Below are 18,292 nucleotides of genomic sequence, written 5' to 3'. Positions count from 1 at the left end.
CCAGAGTACTTGGAAATAAATGCTGTGCTAAACACAATGCAGTAAATCTTGCTGTGGAGGTTTAACATTGCCACCCCTACTTTTCTGCCCCAGGCTGTTATCACACAGCAGAAAGGAACAGGCACCTGCCTTGGCCATTTCGGTTCACTCTCTGGCATGGTAGCATAAATCATGAATAAAATGGGCTTCTATCTTCAAGTATTGGTAACGAGAGGGTACATGTGCCATATTGCACAGGCTATTGACCATTGCAGCCTCTGTAGTAGGCATGCTCATGTCTTGCCCTCCTGTTCCACATGTAGGCAACTAGTATTTCTTGTGCCTGGTCCCCATCTCTCTTCCAGTTGTCTGGCAAGGCAGACCCTGCCGCGGTTTAGTTCTCTCTGTTTTTCTTTTTTCTCAGCCATCAGAAACTGCACTGTAAGCTTGCTGCACAAAATCTACAATGCTGCGTCTACAGGATCTCAAAAAAGCACTTTTCAGCCCCAGTCTTCATGGGACAGTCCTATGCTATGCACAGAATTGGGCATCAACCAAGAGCTCAAACTTTTTGGTTAAGAAACCAAAGGTGGACTATATGCCTCAGAGAGTCCTGATTACCTTTAAGTAACCTCCAATTACACTATCACAACTGCATTCATCAAACTAGAGGTATGCTTTTCCATTTTGCTGGCTTTGCTAGGGAAATGATAACCTGCAGCAGACACCACACCTTGTTTGCTCCATGAACTGGAAATGGAGCCTGTAAATTTGATTATGCTAAAAAAAGCTTCATATTAAAACTTGTTGGATGATGTTTTTGATATTTTTGTTTATACATATGGGAAGTTTTCCCCAATTTATGAAGTGCCACCAGAATAGATAGATGTCATTAAAAAAGTGTGTATTTTTATTAATATTTCCACCAGACTTTTGTCTAGATGATTATTGACGGTTTACCCCCTTGTGCTTATTCTGTAACAGTAGTGCTTGGAACTTATATATATATAAAATCCATTTATCTTTCTTTTCCTGTCTCTTTATCACTATTTTGTGGCTTTCTGTGGTTCAAGGCTATCTGACTCTGGGCAGATACCTGCTACCTGCCTCTTCATTGTTTCTGCATTGTCTTATGGCCAGCTGCCATTACTGCACCTTCCCTCCAGCTGGTAGCAATTTTCACTTCATGTAGTTCAATCCACTTTCTTTATTAGAAATCTTATTTGTCCTTGAATGCATGCAATATGCATAGAAGCAAGTATATTATCAAATTAACATAAAATCCTTGGAACTGCCTATTTCTGGGTATGTGATTAAACTCATCCACTTTGTTAGTCATAGCATTCTGCTTTTATCAAACAGAATAAAGGAAGCTACTCTTGTGGAGAAGAAAGCAGAAAGATTAATGTCAAAAATAAGTTTACAGAAGCAGAAAGATAGTATCAATAGGGAAATAGCTTTATTATGTGGAAAATAAAAAGGAACTAGTTCAAATAACTGCAGTACTACAAGATTAGGATAGTTGGCCTAGCTGGGTACCTTTTGGTGCACATATATATGTAATCATATTTGCTGGGTTGAATTAATTTGAGGCTGCCTTCAGAAGGTAGTGCATCTTAAAATAGCATCATTGTCACACAGGAATGTCATTCTGAAGAATAACACCTAGGGCTTCAGAGGCATATTGGTAATTAAAAGTAGAATTGCTGGCTTTCTGGCATATTGATTTTGATCACCTTCATTAATTATAAAATGGTTTAGAGTGTGTCAGATACTCTTAGCTTTGTGATTTAAAATCAAACAACAGTAGTCCTAAAGCTCTAAGATTCTAGAAAGGAAGTACCATTCTTATAGGAATTCATATAGACAATGAAAATCATTCTTTAGGACTACACAGTATTTTAAAGCATGAGACAAAGCCAGACTAAAACTGTGGCTGTAGTTATGGGCAGTGCCATTTGAATATTTCATGATACTATCACAACAGGTAACATGAGATTTCTAATTTTCTATGCACAAGTCTAGTGCTGTGGAGAACATCGTATTGCCATTGCCAGTAATTTTTGAGTTGTTTATCCATGTGCATGTGTGCATTTAGAATCACAACTATGCTGTGGTATTTATATATCATAGGTGCTTCATATGTATATTCCTAGAAGAAAAAGCTTTTTTAATGAAGTTAAGGAACACTTCTAACTAATAATAGTGAGTGAATAACCTGAGTCTAACCTCTTCAGCAATTTTATGATAAGACAAGATGCATTCTTCATGTGATTATTGGGAAAGGGTGAAGTGAGATTACCGCATGCATATTCAGGTGAAAGGTGCATTTAGATGCAAGCTTGAAGAACAAACATTAGTTTAAGTTCATTTTTTTGATTTTCTATAGTTAGGTTTAAAAGTAGAATCTCTGTAGTCGTAACAGTGCTGTAGCCATCATAGCCCTCAATATTGCGTGATACACTGCAGAATACAAATTGGCCTACTGTCCATTGGCTTACATTTGGTATGCAGTTGTCCACCGTTCTGCAGGACCAACTTTAGGGAACTGCTCATTTAAAAAGAAGTGTGAACTATGGAGCTATGAACTATGTGTATTCAGACACACTCATGGACCAGTTCCACGAAAATTTCTTTGCTGAGAGCCTGATCCTTGCTGCACTCAGCAGAAGTGTTAATCTTTTCTGTGAAAATTTTCTCACTTCACCTTTTCAAAAGTTGGCAGCTTAATCTCAGTTACTTACTCCAGAATCCCTCAAGAGTCAATAGGAAGAAATAGGAACTTCCAGAAGACAGTTTTTCTGACTTGCCTTAAATGCCCTTGCAGGATCGAGATGCATAATCTCTCAAGCTGCCTATTTCTTTCCACAGACTACACAGAAAGTCCACAAATTACTGCAGATTTAGACATCTACCTTTTTTTGCCTAACTACAGCAAATGAATCTCACCTGAATCATGGTATAAATGGTTCTGCTTCTTTTGCCTTATTTGCATAAACTGATGTAAAGCATTGAGAAAATCTTCCAATTAATATTTTCAAAGGCAAAATCCTCTTCGGAGAGTCCATGTGAAATATGCGTATGTGGTTCTTTCTAAAAAAAGATGACCATTTCATGTGCCAGAAAGAATTCCTTATATTTGTTTCTGGAATTCACTCTAAAAATACAATTGAATGACCTGCAGGTTTATTTAGAAAATTGTCATCTAAATTTGTTAAGCAAAGAAGTGTTTACTGTAACAGTCCAGGAAGCTTTATAAATATAATAGCTAATCCTTCTAATTCAGATCCAAAAAAATTGTGTCCTAATACGACTTGCTCATATTTGATACATATTCATCTTTATAAATAGATGAAGTGCATTTGTCACATTTAACAGGAGATTAGGGAGAATAATGCAGTTTAAAATCTGAATCTTTAGTGATAATCATGGAGTTGTAAGTAGGGCTTAAGAAATGGCTAAGAGTCATGACAAGACATTTTTTTTCATGCAGAGGTAAGGGATCTGTCCTAAGGGGTTAGCTATCAAAAGCTTATGTTTTAGATTATTTTAATTACTATCACTCTAGAGCCTGATTACCAAAATAAGAAAATTATGCATTGAGGAATATTCAGTGTTTTATTGCTTGGCATTTTGGTTCATTTTAGATGGCATGCACTATTAAAACTTAGAGCAAAGCACTGGAATTTGGCTCAAGTTATATGTTTTATTTCTTCCAACAGAGACAAATAAAAACAAATCCTAAACCAAACTCTAAAAGTCGCAAGCTTCTGCTGATGTGTGAGCTGGGTAGAGTTCAGCATTTCACAATCAATGTGGTTAAGCAAGCAGTTAAACTAACCTATACACTACATGTAGCATGCCTTTTCTTATAAGCTAATGCTTTTGAGCTGAGTATATAAAAAGCACCTCTGACTGCTGCATTCCGAACAGTGTATGTGGTATACAGAGGAAAAAAAAAAAGTAAAGGAAAGGCAGTTTTAGTTTGAATAGCCTATGGATCAAAGTTAGAAACATATGCAAAACTCTCTGGAAAAAACAATGAATTTTAACCCATTAGACTAATGTTAGTTAGACTACAATGGGTAGTACATAACATGACTTACAGAAGATTTAAAATGGCTCTTGCACTCTAAAAATGCTTGGTATGGCCTTTCAGGCTCAAGGACAATGTCACCTGTTGCAAAGCTTTTCTGAAGTCCAGATATTTCTGAATTATTAGAATACATTCTAGAAGTCAAATGCTTGAGATGGCTTGTTTTAAGCAGTGTGCAGATGTAAAGGTATTTCTTAACTTTTATCCATCGGAATAGAAGAGTTTTTACAAACCATGGTACAGTGTTATTAGATAGGAAGTTAGACATGCATTGATACAGTATTTTAAGATTTCTGTGTTAATTTTTTTCTTGATCATTTTGAACATTACTGATATGAACAGCAAATTTTAAATATTAATGCCAATAATAGTATACTTTTGATTTAAAAGGAACTTTAAAAATGTTTATTAACAATAGGATAATAAGAAATAGAATGTCATATAAGTGATGGTCAAAGAGAAAGGAGACAATGGGACACAAAGATGTTATAGGAATTAATCTGATGGAGCTGTGAAAGGTACTCATGCATGTTAAAATGAGATCAAGAAGAAAAAAGTAGAGACAAATCCATTTTAAAAGCTCTTGGTGGAGTTAGATGTCTCTTTCCACTGTAAACCACAAAGAATGAGTGAATTTTCCTGTAACTGAACTGCAAATATTTCTCTTACTCAGGAATCCAACTCACCTCTTTTACACTATGTGTAAGTAAATTGAAGAAAAAGTATAAAATATTGTAGAACAAACTAAGAAAAATTATTTGCAATTATCTAGAAGATAAGTCAGAGATGATTAACCAGATGGACTTGTGAAGAACAAACCGTGTTAAGCAAGTCTTAACTTCCTTCTATGATAGGATAGCAACTCTTGTGAATGAGGGAGATGCAGTAGGAGTTGTATATTTTAATAAGGCTTTTGAAAATATCTCAAACATCATTGTCATAAACTTGGTAGGGGAATAGAGTTGGCCATGTGCCAGACTGAATTTTCCACCTTCAAGCTGTGGGCTAGAAATTCAGTGCAAGCTGGGAGAACGTCTCAGTGAGAAAAGATGCTTCTTATTGGCAACATGCTGCCTCCGTGAAACATAGTTGTTTCTCATAGATACCTCTCTCAAGGTGCTGTGACACCTATCTTTGGGCCTTTCTTTAAGCTATTCAAAATTTACTCGTGGATTTTTATGGTACTCTAGCCATAGATTTTTGACCTGTACTGTAGATTGCTCTATTATAAAATGGATATAGTGGTCATTGAAAAGTACTCAGAAAATTGCTAAGAACTGAGTGGGGCTTCCCAGAGGTCTCTAAAATCTTGTGCTGCTCATATTTTCCTTAGTTTCCTGAATGTTAGAATAGGATGTTAGAAGGTAATTATTAAATTTGCACTGTGACAAGATTTAGAGGCAGCATTAGAATTTGGAATATTCTTTAAAAATTCAATAAGTCATTCTGAAAAATATAAGATATACAGCAATGTGCTGGCTGAACAAGCTGAGGGAGTCCCTACCTTCCCCTCCTGCTGTTCATCCCCACTCTTATGCGGCCTCTTTTGCTGTGCTGTGTTGACGTAACTGTGGGCTGGTATGGAGCTGAATCAGGGGACTCATCCACCTGAAATATAACACAGCAAAAAGCCACAACTGACCAAAAATTAAAGCCTGGAAACAGAAGGCAGGAAAGATTGTGTGGAGAGTTTGGGGAACATTTAAGGCAGAATACCACCGAAGGGATTTATAGAATCATAAAACTGTATGACCACAGAGTGCAGTTTTGGGAAGTGTATTTTTTGTGGCGTTCATCCCGGGAATTTTCCCACTAATGTTGTAGACCAAGTGTTTCATACTAACTAAGGTCAGAATGGGGGACTGGTTGATTAAGTAATGAGACATAGCATTATGGATAATTTATTTGCTACTAGTCTAGCAAGTGGAACTGCTCAGCAGTGGAAACCTAAAGAATTGCATTTGGAGTCAGGGCTGACAGCTTGAGAAATAACAGGTGATCAAGTAAAAATGAATCAGCACCAACAGCTAACTGCTCATTCTCTGCTAAACAAACTGTCAAAAAATCAAAGCTTGGCTTGGAAGCGTAAGAATTAATCAGCTGGTGTGAGGAACAGAAGCAATGATTGTTAATGCGCCACCTGGGCATATTCGTGTCCATCGATAGCCGTCACTGGCTCATCGGTGATAGGGAGCAGGACAAATTCAAGCCAGGAAAGTAAGAGTGGCCTGGCTCAGCTTCTGATTCTGTTCTGGAGGCAGATTAGTATCAGAGTTTTCTCTCTGGTGAATAACTGATCTGATTCTTGTCAACTAAACAAGCCGAAACAGCAGAAAAACAAAACAGCTCCACCAAATCAAGCTGCGTGTGGGTGTCAGTTATGCTCAGGTATTCACTCCAGAGCAAACCTGCCAGCTGTAAACCTGCATGTTCTGACAGCTGCTGTTGCCACACTTGGGAAGGAGGATCAGAGAGGAAAAAGTAGAGAACAATGCCGATAAGAATTTTTTTCTTCTGAAATCTTCAACTCCGAGCACTTTTCCTATGTGAAAAGACCACAAAAATCCTTACGAAAGGCTGAATAACACTTCCTCACCCCTCTGTGAATACGTACAGGGTTAATTTAGTGACTCAGAGACCACATCTCATCCCACCTAACTTTAGGCACTGGCAGGTTAATTTGGAGCGTAGTCATCCTAAGGTCTCATATCGTCACTGAAAAGTAACTTTTAGTGGAAGTAACTTTTCAGAATTCAGTCGTTGCTCTCCAGAGGCAGCTGTCTCTCTGGCCTTGAGTCATTCAGTGGCTGGATCTGATGCTATCTCATTGATGACTGTTATTTTTGGCTGTGAAACTATGTTTATTTTCTAGATCCCTCTGTCTCACACTTTGTATCTAGGTATAAAAACTAGTTTTGTGTTGTACTAACAACTAAAAAAAATATTTCTAAAACAGATAAATAATTTCAATTTTCCTGAGGAGTAAAACTGGAAATAGTGGAGCTTCATTGTCATTAATATTTTACACTGGGATCTGTTTTTGTTTGTTACTTGACTTGCTTGTAGAAATAGTCCAAGTGGTTGTGGGCAAGGGATAATTTTACAAAATGAAGGCAAAGCAGTTAGAGAATGAGTTTAGTCTGCAAGCACACATATTCACTGCTATTTTCTGGACTTCATATCGAGTAAAATGCTTGTCTTTTTAAGTATAGGTAACGCAATGGTAAAGATTGAAGAAACTAATGACTAAACCAAAAAATGTTTCATATTTTAACAGTTAAATACAGAAATACACCAAATAAATCCCTCCTCATATTACAAGAATTGCATTTAAAATGCTGTTAGTCACAGTAGCTCTTACCTTCATAAAACTCTACCTTGTGTCTTTAAAAATAAAGTTCACTAAAGTGACTTGAAGCTATGACAAGACGGCTTAAACAGCAGAGCTGAAGTCAAGCACGGCAAAATCTCCAGTGATTGGAACCACCTTTTAAAACAGAAAATGAAGCAACCCAGACTTTTTGGATATACCATTTACTTTTTTAGGAAACTTTTGGGGAATTTTCTTACTGATGTGTATGTAGCCACTTTGTCATGTGCGTTTATTTTGGAAAACTTTCCATGCGAACAATAAGCAGATGAAATCCCATTTGCAGATAAAAGATGGAAGCCTAGGTTCATTAGTGAAGAGAGCACTGATGTTACTTTTGCACATATGGATGAATAGATTGTGCCTAATATTTTCTCCTCTGTACTCACACTTGGTTAAAAGCAAAGCAAAATGCAAAAGAAGCAAGAATGCTAATAGCATCTAAGTAATGTGTGCCAAGGAAGAAGTTTCTTTGTGTTCGGCTTAATAGAATGCTACAAAATCCATACTATGTGAGATGGTAATGAAGAAGGAAAAGGAGAATTTTTAGTTTGTATTCCTTAATTCTTTGGGTATTTGCTTATGCCACAGTTAGGTTGGTAATGGCAACTAGCTCGCTGGCATTCCCCTGTTAGTGATGCTGCAGTAATAGAGAGGCTGGCACAAAAAAGTGAAGGGATTCTTGGGCAGTTGGTCTGCAAAGAATGACTTAACTGAAATAGTGTGATGTGGAAAAGTAAAGCCAACATTTCATTAACCCATCTGATGTAAAAGCGTGGGGAACGGAGAAAAGAAGTCTGAAGTGAAATAAAGCTTTACAAGAAGATTCCAGCGGGCTGTTGTGGAGGTGAACAGAACAGAGTGAGCCTGTAATAAATCTTTGTTGTTGATGGTTGACCTAGATAAAATTGCTACAGTAGAAGTTTCGAGTTTAATTTTGTGCCACTACTTTCACATTCTCTAATTGAGACACTTTATATTTGCACAGAACATTACACATGTTTTAAGCTCAATATATAATTATACTATAAAAAATATATAATTATACCATAAAAACAGCATTGTGTATATTGTCTTCACTAAGACATTTTTGGATTTGATTATAAACTGTATCGAACAAAACAAGATGCCTGATAATATTACCTAAATAAAGCTTACTGGTTTTCACTGGTAGCCCTCTTTGCCCATTCACTGTCCTGTCCCAGGCATGGCTCAGTGCTTCACATTCAGACACGTCTGAAAAAATGTGGGGGGACAGATATACTTGTGTGGTCTGATGTTATATTCACATATATGTTTATGAATATATTGACTAACATGGGTAATTATAATGACTTAAATATCAGAAGTCCAAGCAAGAGAATACTGCAAAACATTAAGGAGCCAGTTTTTAAATTTTGATATAAAACAAAGAAATAAGCAAGAATGCAGCCTGACGTTATAGCATAGGGCATTAGAAAATAACAATTTAGGACTTTTTACCCTGCACATTAATATTTTCAAAGACACAAATTATAGTTCTGTGCTTCCCACCAAATCCCTGTGGGCAACAAGATTTCTCTTTCCAAATGTTAATTTTTTTCTTTAAAGAGTGTGTGTACATGATTAAACGAAGCTTGCCCTTCTACCTACTTTTTTCAGCCGAACCATCTTCCTATTGGTGTATTATAGCAATGAAGCTCCCTCCCCCTTGACAGACAGAAGGTGGCACAACGCAGAAAAAGTTGTTTCAGAACATATTCGGTTTAATTACAGGATCAGTGAACATAGCAATGTTTTCTTGGCAACAGGTAGAAAAGCTGGCAGTTAATCAGTTTCTCTGGAGCAGTTTCTTGGCATTACATCTCTGCATTAGGAACTTGGATTGCACTGCTTGTTTTGTTTTTCTGTTCCCCTGGTTTATTTCCTCTATCAGCTTTTTTCCTAATGGTACATAAAAATAACATGCTGCATTCTTTGTTACGAAGAAAGAATTAACCCTGTTGCTTTTTAAATTTGTACATGGTGGTAGATATGGTAAGAATTCTGGATACGCATTATCTGATAAAAAATCAGGTAGCTAAATGATAATCATGAAGAGATTGGAAGGAGAGGAAATAATTAAAAGGGATAAACATTAAAAGTTAAACTTATGCAATTGCCATCGCTGAACTTATATCTTAAAATATATTATATGTGTAAAAAAAGTCAATCAGATATACAGTGTAAAACTACTAGTACAATAGGCAAGAGAAAACACTAAGGCTAGAAAGACAGAGAATATTAACCAACAGTATAAGTGACTGATATTAGTGTTTAATTGCTGTTGCCTTACTGGGGACAGGACCTGCCCCATAAATTTCATTTCTGTTGGTCACTGCATATGCTAAACAGAATTTAATATTGGCAAATAGGTACGGTATATTAAAAGCAGTATTTTTCAGAGAAAATATATTGTTCTGGTTCCTTTGTCCCTCTAACAGACTAAACAAAACAAAATTTAACAACAGAAGTAACTGCTGACTGATTAAGAAAAGATCTAAGCTGTAGGAGTGTATCTACACATAACACAAGAGTATGATTTTCCAAATTTTACAATTCAGATTGCTCAGGTTTTTTTTAAATAACTTAATATTACAGTAATATAGAGAAAAATTAACTGATGATCTGCTTTGGATTGACAATGGAGCTATCTGACCAAAGATGAGTCATAAAAAATGAAATGCATAATAATTATAGTAATTGATAAAACTTTTATGAAAATAATTTGTATAGCTGTCTACCAATCAAACTGTGTTGTCTTACTTCTGCTATAATCTTATCTTTGTTTTTATCATCTTTCCTTCTAATACTATCTGAAAATGGTTCTATCAATAACATGTTTCTGATAAATAAAAAATAGTAGCTAAATTAGTCAAATATTTTGTTATTTTAATGTTCTTAGAACATGTGGAAGCTATACACAGACAGACAGTTTTTAAGAGCATGCCATGCCAGCACTCTGGCCTAATAGCCTTAGTTCAGCTTTGTAACTCTGTTTTATGAAACCTTGTGTCATCCAAAAAGAAAAAACTTTGGAAATAGTCTCTTTTCTGTCTTCGTTTCTATTTGCTTATGCCCTCATACAACAGTAACTGAATATGGCTCCCATTAATAATTCATATCAGGTACGTTATCATGTCCGGTAACAGTTCTCACTCTACAGTTTCTAGTGCAGGATGGGAAGGAGTACCCAGATGAGATAACTTTTTCTAAGTCTTTTACCTTCAGAATGTAATTTTGCCCCAGTGCTGAAGTAAAATATTTAAATTCCTATTTCTAGGTCTGCAAATCAGAAAGTAGGGCAGCACTTCACTGGATTAAGATGTTATGCTGTGTTTCATGAATGCCAAGATTTAGAGGGTTTTTTTTTTTTTCCATAAATTGTTAAGCAGGCTAACCAAGCTTTCTGCACATCTGTACACTTCATTAAAAACAAAGCAAATAAATTAAAATATATTCAGAGTTAATAAGTAACAGGGCAAAAGAATTAGCAATCAGATACTACAGCTTCTGGAAACCTTTAAACTTCTCTAAGTATTCATCACAGCAGTAGCCGAAAATTTTAGTTTATATTTTGCACGATGTTATAACATGTTTATATGACTTTATAACGTTTTCCACCAAATCTGGAAATAATTCAAGCAAGTTTTTTTTTTCCCAGAAGTGTTGCTTATCTGTGTCTAGCTCTAATTTCAGTGCCTTGAACTTTTCTCAGATAAATGAAATGGTGTTTCAGTACAGCCTACTCTTGTGTGAAAGCTCTTTCTATATATATAGAAAGTAGTGGATGACATAGATCTCCTCCCATCCATGCCAGATCTTCTGTACAACTTCTGAAAGTTGATAGGGTTTCCATCTGAAAATATTTCATTTCACATTTTGAATTTCTTTCTCCTCCCACACACATGTTCAATACTTGTATCAAATGACACTATCTCCCACAAGCTTAAGTGAATAGCCCTTCTGCAGGATATTTTACTGCTGCAAAGAAACTGGGGTTTTTTTGAGAAAAGAGCTGCCACAATCCCTTATATCTTTTTAAAACTGCAAAAAAACACCAGGAAATTATTCTAGTATTGATTTTAAAGACAAATATGAAATTGCTTTCTGGCTTTCTTTAAACACTCTTGAATGCTTGGAACGCAAGTGTTTTCAGGAGTTCGTTATTGATAGAAATATTTGAAACTGGTTGTTGTGTACAGTAGCATAAATGCAGAATACAGTGGTTTTTACTCACTGAGAACAGAGCTGTTATTAAATCTGGCAAACAAAAAGTTGAAAAATATTTTCAATGTCCTATGAGGAAAATATCAAATTACACTTACAGAAAATAACATACATAAAAAAAATTCTATGTCCATACAATGAAGTAAATCTTGTCCATCTTTCCATAGCTGAGGAAATACCCTTATAGTGTGGTTATGTTAAATAAGTTGGTAGGGCACTTGCAGGAGGTTTTTGTTATAACTGCTAGTCTTCCGCTTCATATTGGTTTTAAAGGGTAGTGGAGGGCTAAGCCAAGAGACCAGCAGCTGCATGAATCCTCAGGTCCTCCAGTTCTCCAACAGGTAAGCAAATACAGCTCAGAGTTGTGAGGTTTATTATTTCCCTTTCACCAACACATTCTCTGACCAACCTCTTAAGATGGTGATTCACATCAGGTTTTTCCTAGACATGCTTTGTAATCTTGAATCACCTTCCTATTTATAACCTTAAATTTCTTATTTCCAAATTTCTCTTTAATACTACAATTTCTTACACACACTTTTCTTGCACATAATTCATACTCAAACTTCTGAGCCATGAGTAACTGACAGTGGGCATGGGGCATGCTAGGTGCAGCTTTCTTTAGAATGAACACTTGACAGCCTAGAAAATGTTACATTTACTAACTATTGATCCTATTGACGTATTCAATTACTGTAACATACTCACATTATTTGTTTTTATGTCATGGCCTCAAGTGTTCTGTAGAAAATTAATCACAGAGATGAAGTCATAGTCCAAAAATCTTGAGAGTTCAAAACTGCCATCTCATAGGTAAACACCCTGAAATTCAAGTGACTTAAAATATAAATCACAGAGATATTTTGTAAAATCCTATGTATTGTGCAAAAGCATTAATAAGCTACCAGATCATAAGAAAACATAACTAGAAACATTGCAAACTCTACCTGGAGAATATGGATATGAATCAACAATATCGACTGAGGTCATGAAAGATTCACTGTATTTTAGGCTAATATCTTACACACCATATCAGTTAGGAGAAGCGGTATGGGTTTAAACAATTGCTGGGTGTGAGAGCTCTGACAAGAAGTAGACAATATCAAACGGGAGAACGTTAGGTGTACGTGGAGTGTGGGTGAGTAAAGCTGGAAGCTATTATTATGCTCTGTACTCAGTGAGAAAGAATAGCACTGGAGAATATGTTAATCTTTCTGCAGAGCCACCTTCATTCTGGAGAAAGATTCTATTAATCTGATAGCATTAAAGTATATGTCTAAATATTATTAAATTCAGTGCTTAGTACTATGCGTCATCAAATGATTTACTAAATCGTGTTGAGATTACTTAATTTAAAATTAAGGAAACCATTTAAATGATTTCCTGAAATTGGGTGCTAATGGTGCATTTGGGACAGAGATTACTAGGTGAAGTCGCTGGAAGCAAGGCTCAGGTTCAGCTAGTCACTTACTCAAGTATGTTGCTAAATCATGCCTCAGAAAAGGGCTGTACATATTCTCCAAGATAATTTATTTGTATTTTTAAACTTGTAAACACTGAAATACCATATCTAACTTCTGCTTCAAGGTTTTTTTTTTGGTATTTCTGAGAAACATTAAACTGTAACATTACTGCATTGTTTTTAATTCTTTGTTGAGAACTCATTTTTTTGAGCCCTTGAATAAGCAGTTTGTATTTAATCTGATCACTTTTAATAGCATTCTTCTCAAATGAATTGGTCAACTTTGGAAATAATATTAAGAACGTCTCTTGGATTTTCTCTTTTCATTTTGTTTCCTCTAGTCCTTGATTGAATTCTTATACTATGGTTTATTGAATGATAAAGATGACAGTAACCACTAGTGATTTTGGCCCACTTCTGATTTCCTTTCAGAGATTTTACTTCTTTTTCCAGTCTTCATCACTGGCATTTTAAAAATATTTGTTGTCTTCAGAAAATTTTCTAAGTGATTTTGAATTTAGCTTGTGTGTATGCTATTATTCATATATATATATATATATATATATATATATATATATATATATATAATGGATCCATATATAAAAATGGTTTAAATAACAGTAAGTATAAAGCCCCTTTTTTCTATTACCAAATATAATCTCACCCTGTCATACTCTGCCACACTTAAAATACTGTTTGAGGAATTTACTCTGCCTTTATTTAGCTGTGTCAATCCTGATAAAAAATACAGAAATCTCATTGGTAGCTAAACTGAATGGGTTATTATTTGTTCTGCCTTAACTAGATTTAGTATCAAACTTGGTACATTAATGTAGAACCTTTTCTGAAGTGCTCAGGGTCCTCGTGTTTCCAGATTTAAGTGCCTACTAGAGTCCAGTCTCATCTCAGTGATTTTCTGTACTCTGAATCTAGAGTAAATATTCTGTTTGTTTCCACCTTCAAGTGTTAACAGTTACTTTTTCTTTTTAGGGTCTTCATTTTATTTATTTCTTAACAGTACATTTATTTAATCACACGACATTTACTATGGCTATTCAATAGAGTGTATGATTCTTTTCCTGCAGGGGTTATTAATCATTTGCAGAACAGAGTTAAGCTGCACTACTCAGTCTGATCATCTCACCATTTTGTGACATTAAATGTGAGAAAAAAGCTTTTTTCTTAACTGGAGTCATGTGGGTGTTTACAGCTTACTTTTGGGCCATGTAGTGTAGAAAGCAATGGATTTTGTTTCCAGTATTTCACATGGATATTTTTCAGTCTGATTTATTTTTTTATCATCTTTTTCATGCTTTGTTTTTTTTTAACTGATTTGTATTTTTGCTATTTACAGTATCAACCCATGTAACAGTGAGAAATAAAGGACAGAAGGGAAAAGTAAGAATGAACAATATATATTCTTCCTAATTCTAATCAACTACTACTTTTGATACTTTTTAAACATGGTGATAATTAATGTGGAAAGCTCTGGAAGCCTTAGTAAGCTAGCTTGATCATCTGAAGAATGCCAGTACTTATTAGGGAAAGTTCATGATTCATACTCAAGGATTAAGCCAAGAGAATCTTGTGACCTAAGCCGCCTGGCTCTCCAGTGGTAAAAATGGGATTTTCTTATCTTCACAAAAATAATAATTGAGACATGGAGCAGGGATGGAAGCAGACAGTATACATTTGATTTAAGAGCTAGCAAAACTGAGACAGTGTTTAGGGGAATTGCTGTTTTGGCAAATTGTAAGTGTCATGATGGAAATGTAAACTACACTACAGTATATGAAGTATGCCACAGAGATGAATCAGAGCATGCCTGGAAAACAGTGAGGATGAGAACTGTAACATGAAATGTTAGGTCTCTTATCTTCAGCATCTGAGTTATCCTTAGGAATTTTTAGTCATTCTGCTGATAGTCTGGAAATCGCTCTTCCCTGGGTATTAATCACTTAAAAATGAACACATGAACATGTATCACATCATGCTAGGTAGTCAGTGCCAGAGGACTGGCTACAAGATTTGGAGTGGTGACATGAAATCTAGTCCTATTTCTGATAGTAAATGTTGACTTGACAAGGTCACTCAGCTTCAGTACCTCAGTTTCTCCATTTCTACAACTGTAATAATAATTTAATTTGATTTATTTTTTTAGAGTCTTGCAAAAAAAGCCATGAAATATGAACAATAAAGGATACAATGTGTGAGGAGCATTGCTAGCTAACTGTGCGACTGAGAAAGTCGCATAAGGCATGCTTATCCCTATGCAGCACTCATTGACATAAACAATCTTGGTTATATTTAGAGATATGTTTAGATGCCTTTCCACCTCTATCCTTTTCTCTTTCTCCTTACATTAGTGTTTTATCTTTTTATATTTCACAAATTGGTAAAGAAAATGAACTCTAACCAGGGAATGCTAAAATAGACTATACCTTTTAAAATACCATTTGTTCTGCATGTTTTCCATCATCTGTTTTTTAATTGGAATCTGCTTTCCCAAGCATGGGAAAAGTAAAACATGAATAGTTTGGTGTAACTCTAGTCTTCTTATATTGCTTTCATTTCCTTTGAAGAATGGATCAATATCAGCTGACAAAAATGCAATCAGCGTATAAATCTGATGAGCATGTTGATTTGTTTAAAAAACATGCTGTCAAATTCCCTAGAACTCACAATGTAAAAATACGTGACATGCATTGAGAAAAATTGCAGTGGTGTCTATCATGGGAACTATATAGGTAAGTAATCTGTGCAATCTAATAAGCTTTTGTGTCATACAAATCGATTATAAAGGGATGATGCTGTAAGTGACATGCAGGCACACTAGTCATTCTAATGATGTGCTATCCCCTTTTAAAATCATCTGATTAGAGTTCTGTTGAGGAAATTATACATTTAAAGCTTCTTGAAAGGAGCTATCTATAGGGAAACATTTACCATCATTGCCCTCCTGTGCTTGGTTACATCATCTCAAATTCACTTTCACGTTTATTCGTATCCTCTTTTGCAATCCTGTTGAGTTCCAATGGGAATAAAACAAATTATACAATGAAAAAGTAAAAACTGTAGCAGTATTATATAAAGTGAATTCCATCACTGCTACCAGAATCTTTGTCCAAATAAAAGAGTAATTTAAATCTTTTGTGAAACATTTTGGTGCATTTAGGTTTTAATTCACTTTTATGAAGTTTGGAGAAAAACAGGCAAATAATAGACAATATACGATAATTCCTTAAAAAGTTTCAGAAATTGCAGTCTAAATCTTCTAAGTTTTTTCCTATGTTTCAGTAAGCCAACCTTTCACCAAACCCTGGCAAGAAGTGGAAGCAGACCTTTGGAGACATATTCTTTTGTCCCCCTTAACATCGAAATCATGGAAAGATGGCCTCTCAAGACAGCAGGAGTTTCTCTTAATGCAAAATCTGAAGGTATAGGGTGGATGTTGCAAATAGAAACAGAGCGTATGGCTGTCCTTGCTCAGCAGTGTTGTTCTTTAGTTATATTTACAAATATTGCCACCTTTACAAGCAGTTAGGAATTTACATTTCTTCTAATTATAAACCATAAAAACTGAAAAGTGAGATAGAGCTGTACAGGATAGATTCCTTGTTCTTTCATGTTTGTAATTAACACTTTCACATATACTGTGTTATTATTTTGTTTTCAAAGGAAGACTTTTAAAAGCAAAAAGGAAAACTAAATCCCAAACTACTGTTGGAAGTCAGAATGATTAAACTGCCTAGATCCCATTTGCATCTTGAACATATCCAAAGTTTTGTTAACAGGTTTGCTAAACATTACTTATTACATCTGTCAAAGAGAAAGAAAATATTTTATATTGTGAACAAAAAAGACCTATTATTCTAGAGCCTCTTCCTCTTGCCAGGGCAAGACAGTTTTCTATATCTTACTGGGGTATATTGTGGCAAAAAATGAGGACCCAAAGCCATACTATGTTTTTAGGAAAAAGCTACTAGGCAACCATCAGCAATTTAAATCATAACTTTGAAGTGAAAGTTCCTGTTGTTAAACATCATCTAGTTTCTGTGCAGTGATTATTTCTTGTATAAATTGAAACTTGGTCGGTCTTGTTTTGTAATGTACATGTTTTAAAAGTATTCTCTAGCTGAACTTCTAATTATGACTATACTGATTCTCATTCTGAATTAACATTTAACATATACAGCTTCTAATCTGTAACTGTTCTTATTCTCATTAGCTTTTGGTCCATATTTTGCTATTTTCTATTGTGATTTTACATAGGAAAAGGCATTTTATATGTTATATTACCAAGATTCCTTTATTTGAAATATCTCTTCTAATTACATTTACTTCATTCTTGCAGATAACTTCCATTACTTACAGATAAGTGTAGCATAGATCTAGTTTTCTCAGGTACTCCTAAATTTTTTGAATTTGAAGTGTTAGTAGCCCTCAGTGGGAAAGCTTGAATACTTTTCATGATAATTAAATAATTTATTATGCCTTTGGTTTAATGGATAGCAAAAGTACATAATCAGTGACAGAATTAAAAATTATATAATCCATTTATATTCATTCTTAAACTACAAATACTTACTGCAATAATACAGGCTTGGACAGAAAAAAGTAAAGAAAATACATGTGGAAGAGGATACTTGGCTTCCTTGATTTCTCATTGCAGTCAGCCTCCCATTGTTTCAGTAACCTTTGTATCAGATCTGTGCAGCCTTCAATATCTAGGCTGTTGCTTCTCATAAACCTAGTAAATTATTTTTGTCTAAGGAGCACTTGACACCATTTGTAAAAGTAGTTTTTGTCCCAGTCCATTCCATAGGGTGGATATCCCCTTCAGCTCTGCTGGTGTTTTATGTTGAGGTCTCAGCAGGGATACTAATGACTGAACATGTATGGAAGACAGATTTTCTCTGTTTCTTTAAAGGGTCTTGCTCACAGGTAACAGTGGAGAGTGCTATATAAATGTGTAATTGCATAGCCACTATTTTTATTTTTAAATCAAAGCCGATATTCAAACAAGTGTTTGAGTGGGTGAAGAGCTTAATTGAGTGCAAGCAGGCACTGGATAACTCCCTTGCCCAACCTTAGCAGGGTTTGGTGGTTCTGACTTGCAGAACTAGTCATGGGACTC

At 35.2% G+C, this 18,292-nt stretch overlaps 1 long non-coding RNA gene across 6 annotated transcripts in view; it reads right to left on the bottom strand.

Moving 5' to 3' along the window:
- The window catches only part of LOC112981090 (uncharacterized), a 59,159-nt gene that overhangs the window by 14,474 nt on the left and 26,393 nt on the right, over nucleotides 1–18,292 (bottom strand). For 2 of the 6 annotated variants that reach the window (XR_010391615.1, XR_010391618.1), the window contains exon 2: nucleotides 5,580–5,683. The exons of 1 other annotated variant lie outside the window; for it this stretch is intronic. This is a non-coding gene — a long non-coding RNA (uncharacterized LOC112981090). Of the gene's footprint in view, nucleotides 1–2,928; nucleotides 4,179–5,579; nucleotides 5,684–7,436; nucleotides 7,576–8,588; nucleotides 8,682–18,292 lie in introns of those variants that run through there. 3 more of the 6 variants (XR_010391616.1, XR_010391620.1, XR_010391619.1) reach the window with 3 other exon arrangements.

The sequence above is a fragment of the Dromaius novaehollandiae genome, chromosome 14 (genome assembly GCF_036370855.1).
Source record: "Dromaius novaehollandiae isolate bDroNov1 chromosome 14, bDroNov1.hap1, whole genome shotgun sequence".
In the NCBI taxonomy this organism is placed as follows: Eukaryota; Metazoa; Chordata; class Aves; order Casuariiformes; family Dromaiidae; genus Dromaius; species Dromaius novaehollandiae.
This window is presented reverse-complemented; position numbering and strand designations above follow the sequence as displayed.